The 14,117-nt window shown below is 37.7% G+C and overlaps 1 protein-coding gene across 7 annotated transcripts in view; it reads right to left on the bottom strand.

Annotated features, from left to right (window-relative positions):
* Window positions 1-12,664, bottom strand: part of LOC149568074 (nudix hydrolase 2-like) — a 121,163-nt gene extending 108,499 nt beyond the window's left edge. The window contains exon 1 of one of the 7 annotated variants that reach the window (XM_089821077.1): window positions 12,344-12,664. The gene's annotated coding sequence lies outside the window, so the exon portion shown is untranslated. The other 6 variants (XM_089821085.1, XM_089821079.1, XM_089821078.1 and 3 more) reach the window with 6 other exon arrangements.
* Between the last annotated feature and the right edge of the window lie 1,453 nt (window positions 12,665-14,117).

The raw sequence follows: 14,117 nt of genomic DNA, 5'->3' as shown, positions 1-14,117 counted from the left end.
ACTATGAAGTGTAGGAATCATTTCACAATTTAAAAAAATTGTGCTTGAAAAGGAGTACACATGAGCCCAAATGAGTTCCTACACTTCATAGTGGTGCTATCACTTTGTAATGATTATGATCAAAAATTGTACTTTCAGTATTGGTCTTATTTGGCTTGTTTTTGTGATTGTAATGCATTGATCTTAAATTTGACTTTTGGTGATCTAAGTCTCTTCTTATATCTTGATTGTGGCAATTGTAATCACTAAAATGGGAAGTCCATAAAAAGTTTGTTTTTTTAGATGTTTACTATTTCAAGCAGTTTTATTAGCAATAAAATGTTTTTTTTAACTTCCAAATTAATAAGCGAATTTGGGGAAAATGTTTTTTTTTGTCCACCTTTCCTATAATGCGGCATTCCTTATCTGCCAATAAATGGGGCTAGTTCTTTTTTTCCTTGCATCATTCCAATTAGAGGGCATTGTCAACAATCTTCTACAGGACCATTTTTTTATGGCACCACCTTCATGTTTTCAAATTTGCATAATTGTCATGTCATGTTATAATCTCTTGTATGAGCCATGTTGTAAATATGCTTAAATAAAGTGGTATATCGTTTTTTGTCATTGAGGCTTCATTGGATGTAATCTTCCTGTATTTAGTAGCTTAGGAACTAACTTGTGAAACTTTGTACATTTCTTCAGTTGAGAATGTATATAGTTTGAATATCCAGTCGATGCTCATATAAATGCCTAATCTCTATCATATTACAATGATAGATTCATCATTAGTTCTTCATCAACACTGGCACCTAGTTTGGCCATACTTTGACATACTTGGTGCAACATTGGCTCTATTTCTTCCTAAGGGGGAATGTTGTCCAAGATCATCAGGGCATCTTTGTAGGAGATTCTACATTGAGGAGAGGCTACATGGTCTCTCGTCTTCTCTTTTATGGAAAAAAAAATTCCTTACATGGGGTTTTGTCTCTCCCATTCATCATTTAAAGCATTTTATGTTTTCATCTCTCTTTTGGTGAGAAGTTTTTACCACTCGGTTTTCTTATATTATCCACTTGTGAAAGATTGCATTGTATTTGTACATGTAGCTAGCATGGCCTAGTAGTCGGGATGCATCTTGCATTGTGTGCATACATTCTCCTTAAGTTGCACTTAAGGATAGTAGGTGTTAATTCGTTTATTTACTACACCTAGTAAGTCAATCTCCTAAATTCTAAAAACAAATATTACTTAGGTTTACTTAGGGACCACATGGGAATATTCCCACTTTTGATGGTGTTTTCACATTATCACTTCTCCACCTTAAGTGGGACTTCCATCTTTGATACCCTTACCACTTTTACACCTCGAGTGGGTGTGCTGCAAAAACACCTTTCCGTATTGGATGGTGATTCATCCTTAGTGGACTTGTGGCATAAACATCTTTTCACCTTAGAGGGTGAGCCACCTTAGGTGAACATGTGACTCTCAATTTTCCACCTTTGATGGGTGATAAATTGTCACTTTATTTATCATGTCAGAAAGCTAACGCAATTGCCATAACCTTATGCACTCTTGTATTCTCACCTTGGTCTATTTAACCAAGGGGTCTCCTTTATAATATCATTCCAATTGATTCTTTTACATTCTTGGTGAAAATACAGTTTATTCTAATCATATTTAAGCTCTCTTGTTATTGCATTTTTCATTAAGCCTCTAGATCTTGGGTGGCTATCTCCATAACCAAATCTTACATTGGCAATAGCCATAACCAAAGAATCTCATTAATAAAGCAAAAAACTAAGAAAGATATAATATTTCTCCTCCTTTGAAATGTTCTTTGTCGGATTTGATAAGAAACAATGATTTTAAACTAACAGAAATTTTGTCAAATAGTTGTCAAGTAAGCAAGGTAGCATTAAGCAAACTGCCACAGTACTATCACCCTATTGTTTAACCACACCCTACTGTGAACTAATTATATTAATCAGTGAAGTCTTGTCACCAAGTGCTCTGAGCAATAACATTTAATATTTATGACAGTGGACCCAGATTTTAAAACACTTGTGCAAAATATGACTGTAACTGTATATAACAAGGAATCGAGATACAGTTAAACACTTGTGCAAAATATGACTGTAACTGTATATAACAAGGAATCGAGATACAGTAATTAAAGGTACAGACTGAGTATATTTGGTACAGACCCGATTACAATGATAAGAGGCCTTGCTGGGAGCCAACTGTGATGTATGCAATTCCAACGTTCACCCTCATACACCGTGTGCAGTGAATCCGCTGTCGACAGTCTCTATGACTGGTCCGGACTGTAGCATCCGCAACTTCCAAAACTTCTGTTGCACGCAAGTTATACTGTATGACTGGTCAATGGATATGCAGGGATTTCCTTACTACCGTGTAGCAAACATCCGTTCTTCTGTCAAAACAACAGCGCCCTGCGAACTCCCGACTCTACTTGCTTGCCTATTCTGATATTCCTTGGGCCCGATAACACTGTATTCATACGTGGTTCCCTCTAGGAGTAGTAACCGGCTGGCATCCAGTTCTGCCGTATTCCTGAACTCTGCTCCTGCACTATAATAGTATAGACATAGACAGTATATAACTGAGAATCAATAGATGCTACTCAAACGTGGTGTTTTAGCTCTGATTAGTATGGAGAGCTTCCCTGTTTGACATCCAAACCTTGGTCAATCTGTTGGTATTCTGTGTGTCTTGTCAATCTGCCCTTCTGTCTGTCTCCATCTTTCCATTATACATTCAATATCTCTAAATCGAACTTTAGCTCTGCAAATATAACGTGACTTACTAGGTTTACGTCTAGTCTCACCTATCTTCCATAAAGGGTTTCATCCTTAGGAGGAATCCAGTCACATTGAAGCAACCTAATTAGGATTTGAATAATAGCATATATTCGTGGTGTGAATCCCAATGCAAAAAGCTTCCTTTTATCACCTCTAAGTGTGGGGGAGATACAAACAACTTAGCAATGTGGGATAAAAAGACTTTCGTATTTTAGTCACTTAAGTCAATTTGTCCTAAAGTGACTTTAAATAATAAAGTACTTTACATTTCAATCCAATAAAATAAAGTGACTAAAACCTTATGATTTCACATTTAAATCTCCTCAACTGAAACCCAAACTCCTGTGACTAGCTAGCATCCTAAAACATATGACGTTAGCCTATCCGGATGGAAAGATAGACCAACTAGGTACCATTAAGGCTAGCGAGGAGAAAGGGACATTACAATCCTCCCTTCTCGGGATCGCTTACCCTCAAGCAATCTCATTAACGGATGCTATAAGATTGACTCGCTTTCCTAAGTAGCATCCTCATAAGGCAAATCCTTCCAACAAACCAAATATTCCTTGATGGCCCCGTTACGCAACTTTCTCTCTCTAACCTTTATCACCTCTGCTGGAACCAATACAAGCTTCCCTTCCTCATCGAGCGGAGGCAACTCCATGGAGGGTATTGTATACTGGCCAATCGCCTTCTTGAGGCATGAAATGTGGAACACGTTATGAATTTTGTTGTCCTTAGGTAAATTTAGCTCATAGGCAACCTCACCAACCCTCCTAGTAATGCGATATGGACCAAAAAATCTGGGCTGAAGTTTTTGAGACCCACTCTTCTTCAAGGAACTCTGCCTATATGGTTGGAGACGGAGATAAACCACGTCACCCAACTCAAAACTCCACCCAGTCTGACGACCATCAGCGTACATCTTTTGTTGATTTTGGGCCTATAGAATGTCCTCCCAAAGAGATCTAAGGATATCCTGCTGACCCTGCATCCAATCCCCTACGAGAGATGCCCTGTTGTCCTGCAAAGCCAGGTCTACGAATGACAGGGACTTGCTGCCATAGAGAGCACGAAATGGAGACATCTGAATGGACATGTGGTAGGAAGAGTTGTAACAATACTCTCCTAAATATAACCACTTAACTCAAGCTCTCTGTTGTCTTACTACATAGCTCCAAAGATAATCTTCCACACATTTGTTAACTATCTCAGTCTATCCATCCGTCTGGGGGTGATAACTCGTGCTGGGTGTCAATTCCGTATCGATCAATCTTAACAGTTCCTAGCTGAAAGTGCTAAGGAACTTGCTATCCCTATAATATCCCAATATAGCATATTTACTAGTTTCTCTTTGAGCAATATAATCAGAAATTAAAATTGTCAAGTAGTTTCCAACAACACTGAAAATAGTAGCAAAACTAACCAGCACTTATCCAATCTCTTTTAGAAATGGAATACTCAAATTCAATTACAAGAACATGCAATACAAGACAACAATTAAACTAACTGTTCTCCATAAGATAACCATTCGTTATTTCCACAATAACATTCAAGATGTCGAACATATAACCATGAGCTACAAATTGATGAGATGAAACCAGCAAACTCTTATAGTTCCTTAAACGCATTATTGCCTTATACAACAGCAATATAGCAACCAGCAACTAAAACGTTATTGTATTATACAACAACAATACAATAACTAGTACACATAAACCAATCCTAAATACAGATTTAACAGTTGGATTGGAATGATAGGATAAAACCTGTAAGCGTGAATGAAACACCTGAAGTGATGTTTCCCGAGACAATGGGTTTGCGTCCACTACCTACTAGCACGGGGGACTACGTCGTCCAACTAGCTAAAAACTGAAGTTTTTTGAGACTCTCCCAAGAGAGGAATCTGAACTGAATAATAAATCAAGCATACTAACAATGAACTTCTTTCCTCTTTTAATACACAATCCTGAAATTATTCGACTCCTCTCTAGTTTTCGTCTTATTCCCTAGTGGCTCTTCACTTCCCTAAGGCATTTCATCTTGTTCCTCTTCGCCCTTTTGTCCTTAATAAAACATTAAATCGACCCCCTTTTTAATATTTTGAGCCTAAGTCTCAAAGTCAATTTAATATTACATGAAATAAGACTTCATTATTTCTAATGTTCCAAAGGGAACATTACAATCCCTGTCACTCACAATGGTGCGAGGAAGACCGTGCAAACGAAAAACCTCCCAAAAGAATAATTTAGCTACCTGCGAGGTTGACCAATCTACAGCTATAGCAAAGCAGTGAGCGAACTTCATTAATCTATCCACCACCACAAAAATAGAATCCCTGCCTAACACCCTAGTCAACCTTGTAATAAAATCCATGGAAATACTCTCCCATTTCTACGTCGAAATGGGGAGAGGTTGTAATAACCTGACTGGAAACTCATACTCTAACTTGTTTTGCCGACAAATCAAACACTCCCTGATATGCTGGAGGACATTGTCCTTGAAGCCCTTCCATGAAAATATTTCCCTGACTTGCCTGTAGGTTTTGAAGAGCCCTGGGTGATTGGTTGATGGGGCATCATGTAGAGTTTCCATAATTTTTCCTTTGAGTTTAGACCCTAGTACAAGGTAAATCCGATCCTTGTTTATTACCTTATACCTATTGTCCTGAAGCTGTCCATCCATAATTTGGCATGCTTGATTATTCTTAGAACACTCAACCAACAACTAAAACTTCCAATCTGCTGAAATCTCAGATATAGCACAAAATTCCGCTACTGAGGGTCTCCTGGAAAGTGCATCAGCAACTACATTGTTCTTACCTTTGACGTACTCAATGTCAAAATCATATGCCTGAATCTTGTTTACCCACTTTTGTTCTCTCATTAAGATCCTTTTGTTCTAGGAAGTAGTGCAAACTATTGTGATCTATCCTAAATGTGAATTTGCCCCCCACTAGGTATTGTCTAAACTTGGCTAGAGCATGCATAATAGCCAACATCTCCTTATCACAAGTGGAGTACAATCTCTCGCCATCCTTGAGCTTCCTGCTCTCATAAGCAATCGGATGCCTATGCTGTATGAGCACCGCGCTAATACCACTCCCTGAAGCATCACACTCAATAACAAACGGTCGAGAGAAATCCAGTAGTGCCAAGACTGGGCATGTGTTGATCACCTATTTGAGTCTATCAAAGGTCTCCTCTACCTTAGTTGTCCATCTGAAAGCCCCTTTTCCATGTGAGGTCGATGACGGAAGCCACTATCTGAGAGAAACCTCTAGCGAACCTCCTGTAGTAAGAGCAAAGACCCATGAAGCCTCTCAAGTCTGATACATTCCTCAGTGGTGGCCAATCTAGGATTGCCTGAATCTTTTTTTGATGTACCTTCACCCCATTTGCACCAATCACGTGACCAAGGTAGAGGATCTTAGTCAATCCGAACTCACATTTGGACTCTTTTGCAAACAATGAGTGCTCCTCCATGATACTGAGTACCTCATCTATATGTTGTAAGTGCTCCTCCCATTTTCTGCTGAAAATCAATATGTCGTCAAAAAATACTAATACACTCTTTCGCAGCTGCTTCCTAAAGATGTGGTTCATGCAGGACTGAAATGTAGCTGGCGCATTAGTGAGTCCAAATGGCATCACCAAGAACTTGTAGTGACCATAGTGACATCGAAAGGTTGTCTTATGCACATCCTCCTCACGAACCCATATCTAATGGTATCCAGGTTTGAGGTCAGTCTTTGAGAAGTAAATGTAACTCATCCAGTAGCTCATCAATGCAAGGGATTGGGTACCTGTTCTTGATGGTCCTCTTGTTGAGAGCACGGTAATCAATGCAACTACGTAGAGTGTCATCCTTCTTCTTAACCAACACAACTGAAGAAGCAAAGGGACTAGAGCTAGTTCTGATGTGTCCCATATCGAGAAGTTCCTTAATCGTCTTTTTTATCTCCTCCTTATAATGCCTAAGATGACAATAAGGTGTCGTGATGATGGGTTTGGCGCCCTCCTCCAACTCAATGATATGCTCGAACCCGCTGTCTGGGGGAATACCTGGAGGTATGTCCTAAAAAACCCTCTAGTGCTTATCAAGTACTAGCTGAATGTCAATTTGAAGCTGTTGTCCTGAGTCTAAGGTAGCCTTAGAGGAAATGAAACAGTGTGCTGCTCACTCCATGTCATCATGCCTCATAATGGCCTCCGTCCTGTGGGCTGAAATCAACCTAGGTTCCCCTTCTAGCATAGCCTTGAGGATCACCTATTGGCCATCCTTTAAGAACTCCAACTGCATCTTCTCATGATCAACTGCATATCTACCTATGGTCTGTAACCACTGTCTCCCCAACATGGCATCTAGTCCATCTAAATCCACCACATAAAAATCTGCATCAAGAAGAAAATCATCAAAATGGATCGGAAGTCCTGACGCCTTCCTTGCGCATCTCAATCTCTCACCTCCTGCCACCCTAACCTCAAACTCAAGTATGCCATCAATCTATAACCTCCTCTTGCTAACCCATCATGAGCTTATGAAGTTAAGCAAGGCACTTGTATCCAAGAGACATAATATGTTGTCCTCTAACAATTCCTTTCAAATGAAAGGGGTGTCCTGTGGGATTGCTAGAAAGCAATGCTATGATAGGAGGTTGTCCCTGGGTACCTTCCTTCTTCCTCCCTCTAGGTGGCGATCCTCATTCTCCTCCTCATCACTGCCATCAACATTGTTGCCCTTTTGTTGCTCATCCTCCTCCTTTGAAAACACCTCTACATAATGTATCTTGCCTTTGCCAAGGCATCTATGATCTAGTGTCCATGGCTCTTTGCAAGTGAAGCATAACTTCTTCCTCCTGAGTTCATTCCATGTCTCAAAGTCCATCCTAGGAGGTGTAGCTTATGCTGGTTTTTGTTCTTCTAGAATGAAATGGATCCCTTATACGTTTTCTTTGGGGGCTATAATATCAAAGAGGGCGACTCTAGATTGTGTGCAATCTTAATAGCATCATCAAGAGTATTTAGTTTAAGTACCTTAACCAAACCTCTATATCTATCCTGTAAACCCTCGGTGAACAGCATTACCTTATATTGTTCTGTCATTCCGGAACCATCACCGAGATCCGCAGAAACTTGTCAATGAAATCATCTAGAGATCCACCCTGTCATAACTGTGCCAAATCCCTATAATAGACCTCTATATCCTTCCTGTCAAAGCGAGTAATCAGCTTAGAGCTGAAAGTCTCATAGGATGTAATGAGACCATGATCCTAAGTAACCAACCCATGGTGCCGCCAATCATATGCCACTCCCTCTAAGTGCATCGTAGCAAATCTAATGGCTTTTGTCTCTGACATAAGTTTAAGTGTTAGGTATGTGTCTAGCTTGTGAATCCAAGCTCTCGCAGATGTCTTATTGCTGCCATCAAAAGTAGGGAGAGATAGTTTGTTCATAGCATGCTTTAAGTCTCTGTTTGGTGCTCTAGGTCTCCTATCCTACTGCTGTTTATCTGACTCTCTTTTCTGATTCAGAGATTGGACAAAGGACATATTTTGTTTAATAGGATCAGAAAACAAATCTCATTCATCAAACATTGCCATAACATTGTCTGATAGTAAGTTTGGTGCCAATAGTGGTGCTACTTCTTATTTTGCATTAAAAACTGGCATTAAAGGCCTGTCAGTGTTTCGTGTGGGAGCCCTAACAGCTCGGAGTGATCCTGCTACACTACTACCACCACTATGATGGCTCAGAGCACTCCTGTTAACAAGGGCTAATTGTTGTATATTAGTTGCAAGTTGCTGAAGAGCATCAGCTATGTTATTTTGCCCATCTCTAATAGCCCTCAATGTTTCCCTTACTTGTCAATCCGGTCCAACTTCATTACGTGCCATTTGAATGTTGTTTTCATGTTCTGCTGATCAACCTGTTTAGCCTGTTCAACCTGTTCGCCTGTTCCAAAAATCAACTCCTCATCCACTAAATACACTCCTCATCCATTGAATAACTCTCCTCAATGTCAATCTGTTCTGAAGACTCTACTTGTTTCGGTTGGAGGTGACTGAAATTATAAAGTTTCTTCTTCATACCATTTTATTTTTTGCTTATCCCACAAGATGGCAGGACCTATAGCTCTGATACCACTAAAATGTTCTTTGCCGGATTTGATAAGAAACAATGAATTTAAACTAACAGGAATTTTGTCAAATAGTTGTCAAGCAAGCAAGGCTATTAAGTAATTTGCCACAGTACTATCACCCTATTGTTTAACCACACCTTTCTGTGAACTAATTATATTAATCAATGAAGTCTTGTCACCAAGTGCTCTGAGCAATAGCATTTAATATTTATGACAGTGGACCCAGATTTTAAAACACTTATGCAAAACACGACTGTCACTGCATATAACAAGGAATTGACATATAGTAATTAAAGGTACAGACTAAGTATATTTGGTACAAACCCAATTACAACGATGAGAGGCCTTGATGGGAGCCAACTGTGATGTATGCAGTTCCAATGTTCACCCTCATACATTGTGTGCAATGAATCCGCTGTCGATAGTCTCTATGACTGGTCCAGACTATATCATTCGCAACTCCCAAAACTTCTGCCGCACGCAAGTTATACTATATGACTGGTCAATGGATATGCAGGGGTCTCCTTACTACCGTGTAGCAAACATTCGTCCTTCAGTCAAAACAACGGCGCACTGCAAACTCCCGACTCTACTTGCTTGCCTGTTCTGATATTCCTCAGGCCCGATAACACTGTATTCATTCGCGGTTCCCTCTGGATGTAGTAACCGGCTAGCATCCAATTCTATTGTATTCCTAAACTCTACTCCTATGCTATAATAATATAGACGTAGACAGTATATAACTGAGAATCAAAGGATGCTACTCAAACATGGTGTTTTACCTCTAATTAGTATGGAGAGCTTCCCTGGTTGACGTCCAAACCTTGGTCAATCTAATGGTATTCTGTGTGTTCTGTCAATCTGCCCTTCTGTCTATCTCCATCTTTCGATTATACATTCAATATCTCTAAATCAAACTTTAGCGTTGCAAATATAACATGAGTTACTAGATTTACGTCTAGTCTCACCTATCTTCCATAAGGGGTTTCATTCTTAGGAGGAATCCAGTCACATTGAAGCAACCTGATTAGTATTTGAATAATAGCATATATTCTTGGTGTGAATCCCAATGCAAAAAGTTTCCTTTTATCACCTCGAAGTGTGGGGAGATACAAAAAACTTAGCAATGTGGGATAAAAGACTATTTCGTCTTTTAGTCACTTAAGTCAATTTGTCCTAAAGTGACTTTAAATAATAAAGAACTTTACATTTCAATACAATAATAGAGTGACTAAAACCTTAGGATTTCCCATTTAAATCTCCTAAACTGAAACCCAAACTCCTGTGACTAGTTGGCATCCTAAAACATATGCCGTTAGCCTCTCCGGATGGAAAGATAGACCAACTAGGTGCCATAAAGGCTAGCACGGAGAAGGAGACATTACATCCTTTTCATCCATCTTGACACCAACAAGTGATAATTGAGCCACCAACATATTGAATGTTTCCTGGCGATTTATATATGTCCACCCTCTTCCATTTTCAATGAATGCAATTTCTTCCTCAAGAAAATCTAATGCACTTCTATATTTCTCCTCCTTTTCATCCATCGTGATTCCAACAAGTGTTAATTGAGCCACCGACATATTGAATGTTTCCTAGTGATTTACAATATGTCCACCCTCTTCCATTTTCAATGAATGCAATTTCTTCCTCAAGAAAATCTAATGCACTGCACTAGAGACTTAGCTTGATACAACTCACCAAGTTTCTTCGATAGCTTCTTTGCATAGGACTTTTCATGGGCATTGATTGAAATAGAGTCCTCCAAGAACAATCTAGTTAGACGATGCCTTTATGGTCCATAATATCATGCTAACCAGCTAAAGTAGGATTGTAGGTCTAAGAATATTATCATCAATTGTATCTTAAGGATCTCGGTCTATCATCAAACCGTCCATCTTTAGCTTTTACATCTCAAAATCATTTCCAAAAAAAAATTCCACCTTTGTTCTCCTTGGTAAACTTGCCACCTAAAATTTCTCGCAAAAAGCTCCTACTCAAATCTGGATTAGTTTAAAAAACCGAGCTACCCACAATTGAGATTAAAAATAATTAACCGCTAATACCAATTAAAAAGAAGTTAAGGTAGCCGAATAACTTCTTACACAGACCTCAAGAGGACAGTTCTACAAAACTTTACAGATCTTTACAACAGTTATTAAAACTTAATAAAAATGAACATAAATAATATGCATACCACAACATCGTAATTTTACATTGGAAAACCCTTTCAGAAGGAAAACTCCACAATCCAAAAGTCACCAAATATATTATTCAAGAATTAACAATATATTATGATATACTTCCATATTTCACAAGAATATCACCACCACCAGAAATCAAAAGGCAACTCGATAGCCATCAAACTCTCAAAATACATCACATTCCACAGTCGTAATACAATGCCCCTAAAAATAGGGTTGCCATCTAGGGCACACAAATTACACCTAAATTGTGCTTTTTAGACACGTTGCCCCCAAAACACCCACCAATACGCATGGCCCCAACAACCTCCAGCGGACTCCAAAGCGGTACCCCCTTGCGACCCCCCAAGCTCAATATCAACAATAAGCTTTTGTTATTGCACCGTTGATAAACCATTTTCCGAGTAGGTTATTGGGCCACCAAGAACCCTATGTTAACAAATCAAACCCAAAAAAATAACATTCCTGATTCATTTCTTCTGCACAATATCACTAAACACTATTTTTCATTCCATTAGCATTTCCATCACATTTCTCGTTAACAGTAAATCTAGTATGCACAACCGTTGCTCTTGCCACTAAATTTCAAAGAAGTTTTATAGTCGTGTGTGATACTCATCTTGATGTGAGAAGCCAGGCCATGACTAGTGGTGACCTGCGCAAAGAATGCACTCCAGTTCATGATTAAGAAGTAAATGTTAGCCTATTTGAAAGTAACTAATCAGTAGCAAGCATGCTTAATATTTCAGGACAAACTGGTTGTGACAGTGTAAAATAAATCTCATTCCAAAAGCTTTCCACCAACAGACGACAAAAATGGGACAGAAAAAAAACGTATGCCCAAGATACAATCTTATAAAAACGAAAAAAGTTACATTTACCTTAAAAAGTTTATTTATTACAAACGAAAACAGGTAATAAGGAAATATGCATGTGTATTTCAGCAAGAGAAAACTCTCACTCGGGTTTCGATGTGACAGAAAAAAGCAACCTTTAAAATAACCTTTTCGCTTTATACCAATGATGGTAACATGTATTTAAGCGACAAATAGCAGCTTCTCAATGAAATTGCACAATCGATTGCCAGCCATGGAAGGCCAAGGATTATGAATGTAGGGAAATTTATAAAAACATTCGTTACAGGAATACATAGTTGCAAAGGATAAAAGAGACAGGAAACAAACAGCAAACCTTGCGGGAAAAATATTCGACTTTGGCGCTGTGAGCCTATTAATCCGTGACTTGTGTTTCACGTATGTGTCCTGCTACACTTTCAGATATTCAAAGATGAGCGAGGACCATCACAAACAAAAGTTGAAATGGTCCGGTGAAACATCCAATCATGTTGCGACAAATTTGTTGCGTAAAGATCGAGTTATTTTGTTCGTTCCTCTGTTTAGTTGACTTTATTATTCTTCAATCAATATAATCTTTTTTAATTAAAGTTAAATGGCAAGACAGACATTCTATAAGAGATTACACAAATGAATCTGCAGAGCAATATCACTATTTCATTTTGTGTGTAAAATAGTTCTAATTTATAGATTTTTTCAGATAATTTAGTGTATATGATTTAATTAAAAGTGAATTCTCATCAACTTTTCTCATTTGAAATCTAGTTGTGGAAATGGTCAAAAGGAACTTGGAAGGAAGGATGTGTTTTTGGCTTTGCACTTCAAGAGTTCTTAAATCTAAATAAATATTTCATTTTAGAGTGATGCTAATAACAATATCATGAACTATTATGTTAATGTCTTGAAGTTGATTTGCAATATAGCATTTCCAATGAGGCGGAATCTTTTCAACAAGGGGTTAATGAAGAAATTGGAGGAGCTCATCATCAACTTATATACAAAAAAGAAACAAATTGGTTAAAATGAGCATTGCAAGGTTGACTTTCTCATAAACTATATAATATTTGGCAACTTGGACATGAAAAGTTTTTCTTATTATTATTATTATTTTGTATTGCCCAACTTTCATTCATGACACATGATTCCATAAGACGTGTTGTTGCATCCTTGTATTTGACAACAATAATGATATTAATTTCACCATATATCTAATTCTAGCTACTATGATAAATTGTTTGTAAAAGTATATCAAGAATGCTTATGTTTGAACCCTATAAAAACCTTAGATTTGTATAATCGTTCATAAGTAAGACTTTTTCACCTCAATTATTCACTAGTCTACAAAGTCCATATTTTCCCAAGGTTGACTTAAAAAAACTAAAAGAACTTATCTCCTAGTGTTGCAACAACCTTCCAAAAGTATTAGTCTTAAATACCACCAATTCAAACAAAAGATCAAACAATAATTTAGAAGTATGTTTTGCATTAGATACTATATTTATAATTCTATCAAGACACCCGAATTTTAGCACTTTAGTAAACACGTGATATTAATCTTTTGTTGAGCTAAGTGTCATTAACCTTCTTCACATTCACTTTCTAAACTATAATTCAATCTTTCAATTTCTTAATACTCATTACTTACAACTTCATTATCTATATTAGTTCATGTGTGTATTCCTTGCAACAATTAATAAGTCTAAATAGCACAATTAGATTTTTAAAAATGTGCATTTTTCTTTGTATTTATGGTGAACTTGTCTCCTCTTACACAACTAGTTTTCCTATAGGTTTTCTTGTCACTCTTAGGATTTTTTTAATTTGATATTATCATGAGTTAGCATCTATTTCTTGATTTATCGAAGACTTGATTAACATTTGTTTGTTTAGTTTGAGTAGAGTTTACTCATACATAATACTGTGTCTCTTCCAACCCTCTCATTATTTCTCCTTGTCTATTTTGCCTACAATGCTTCAAATTTTCATCATTCATATCACTTGACATATGTTAAATATTTTCATTACTTTCAATACTTTGGATATGAACATTTCTTTATGGAGATGTAATTTTATCATACGTATTATATCTCTCCTCTCTCAATATAATGGTT

Source organism: Cupressus sempervirens, chromosome 3, assembly GCF_028749045.1.
Source record: "Cupressus sempervirens isolate cs-2001-9-10 chromosome 3, ASM2874904v1, whole genome shotgun sequence".
NCBI lineage: Eukaryota > Viridiplantae > Streptophyta > Pinopsida > Cupressales > Cupressaceae > Cupressus > Cupressus sempervirens.
Note: the sequence above shows the minus strand (reverse complement) of the source record. Positions and strands in the feature narration are given on the sequence as shown.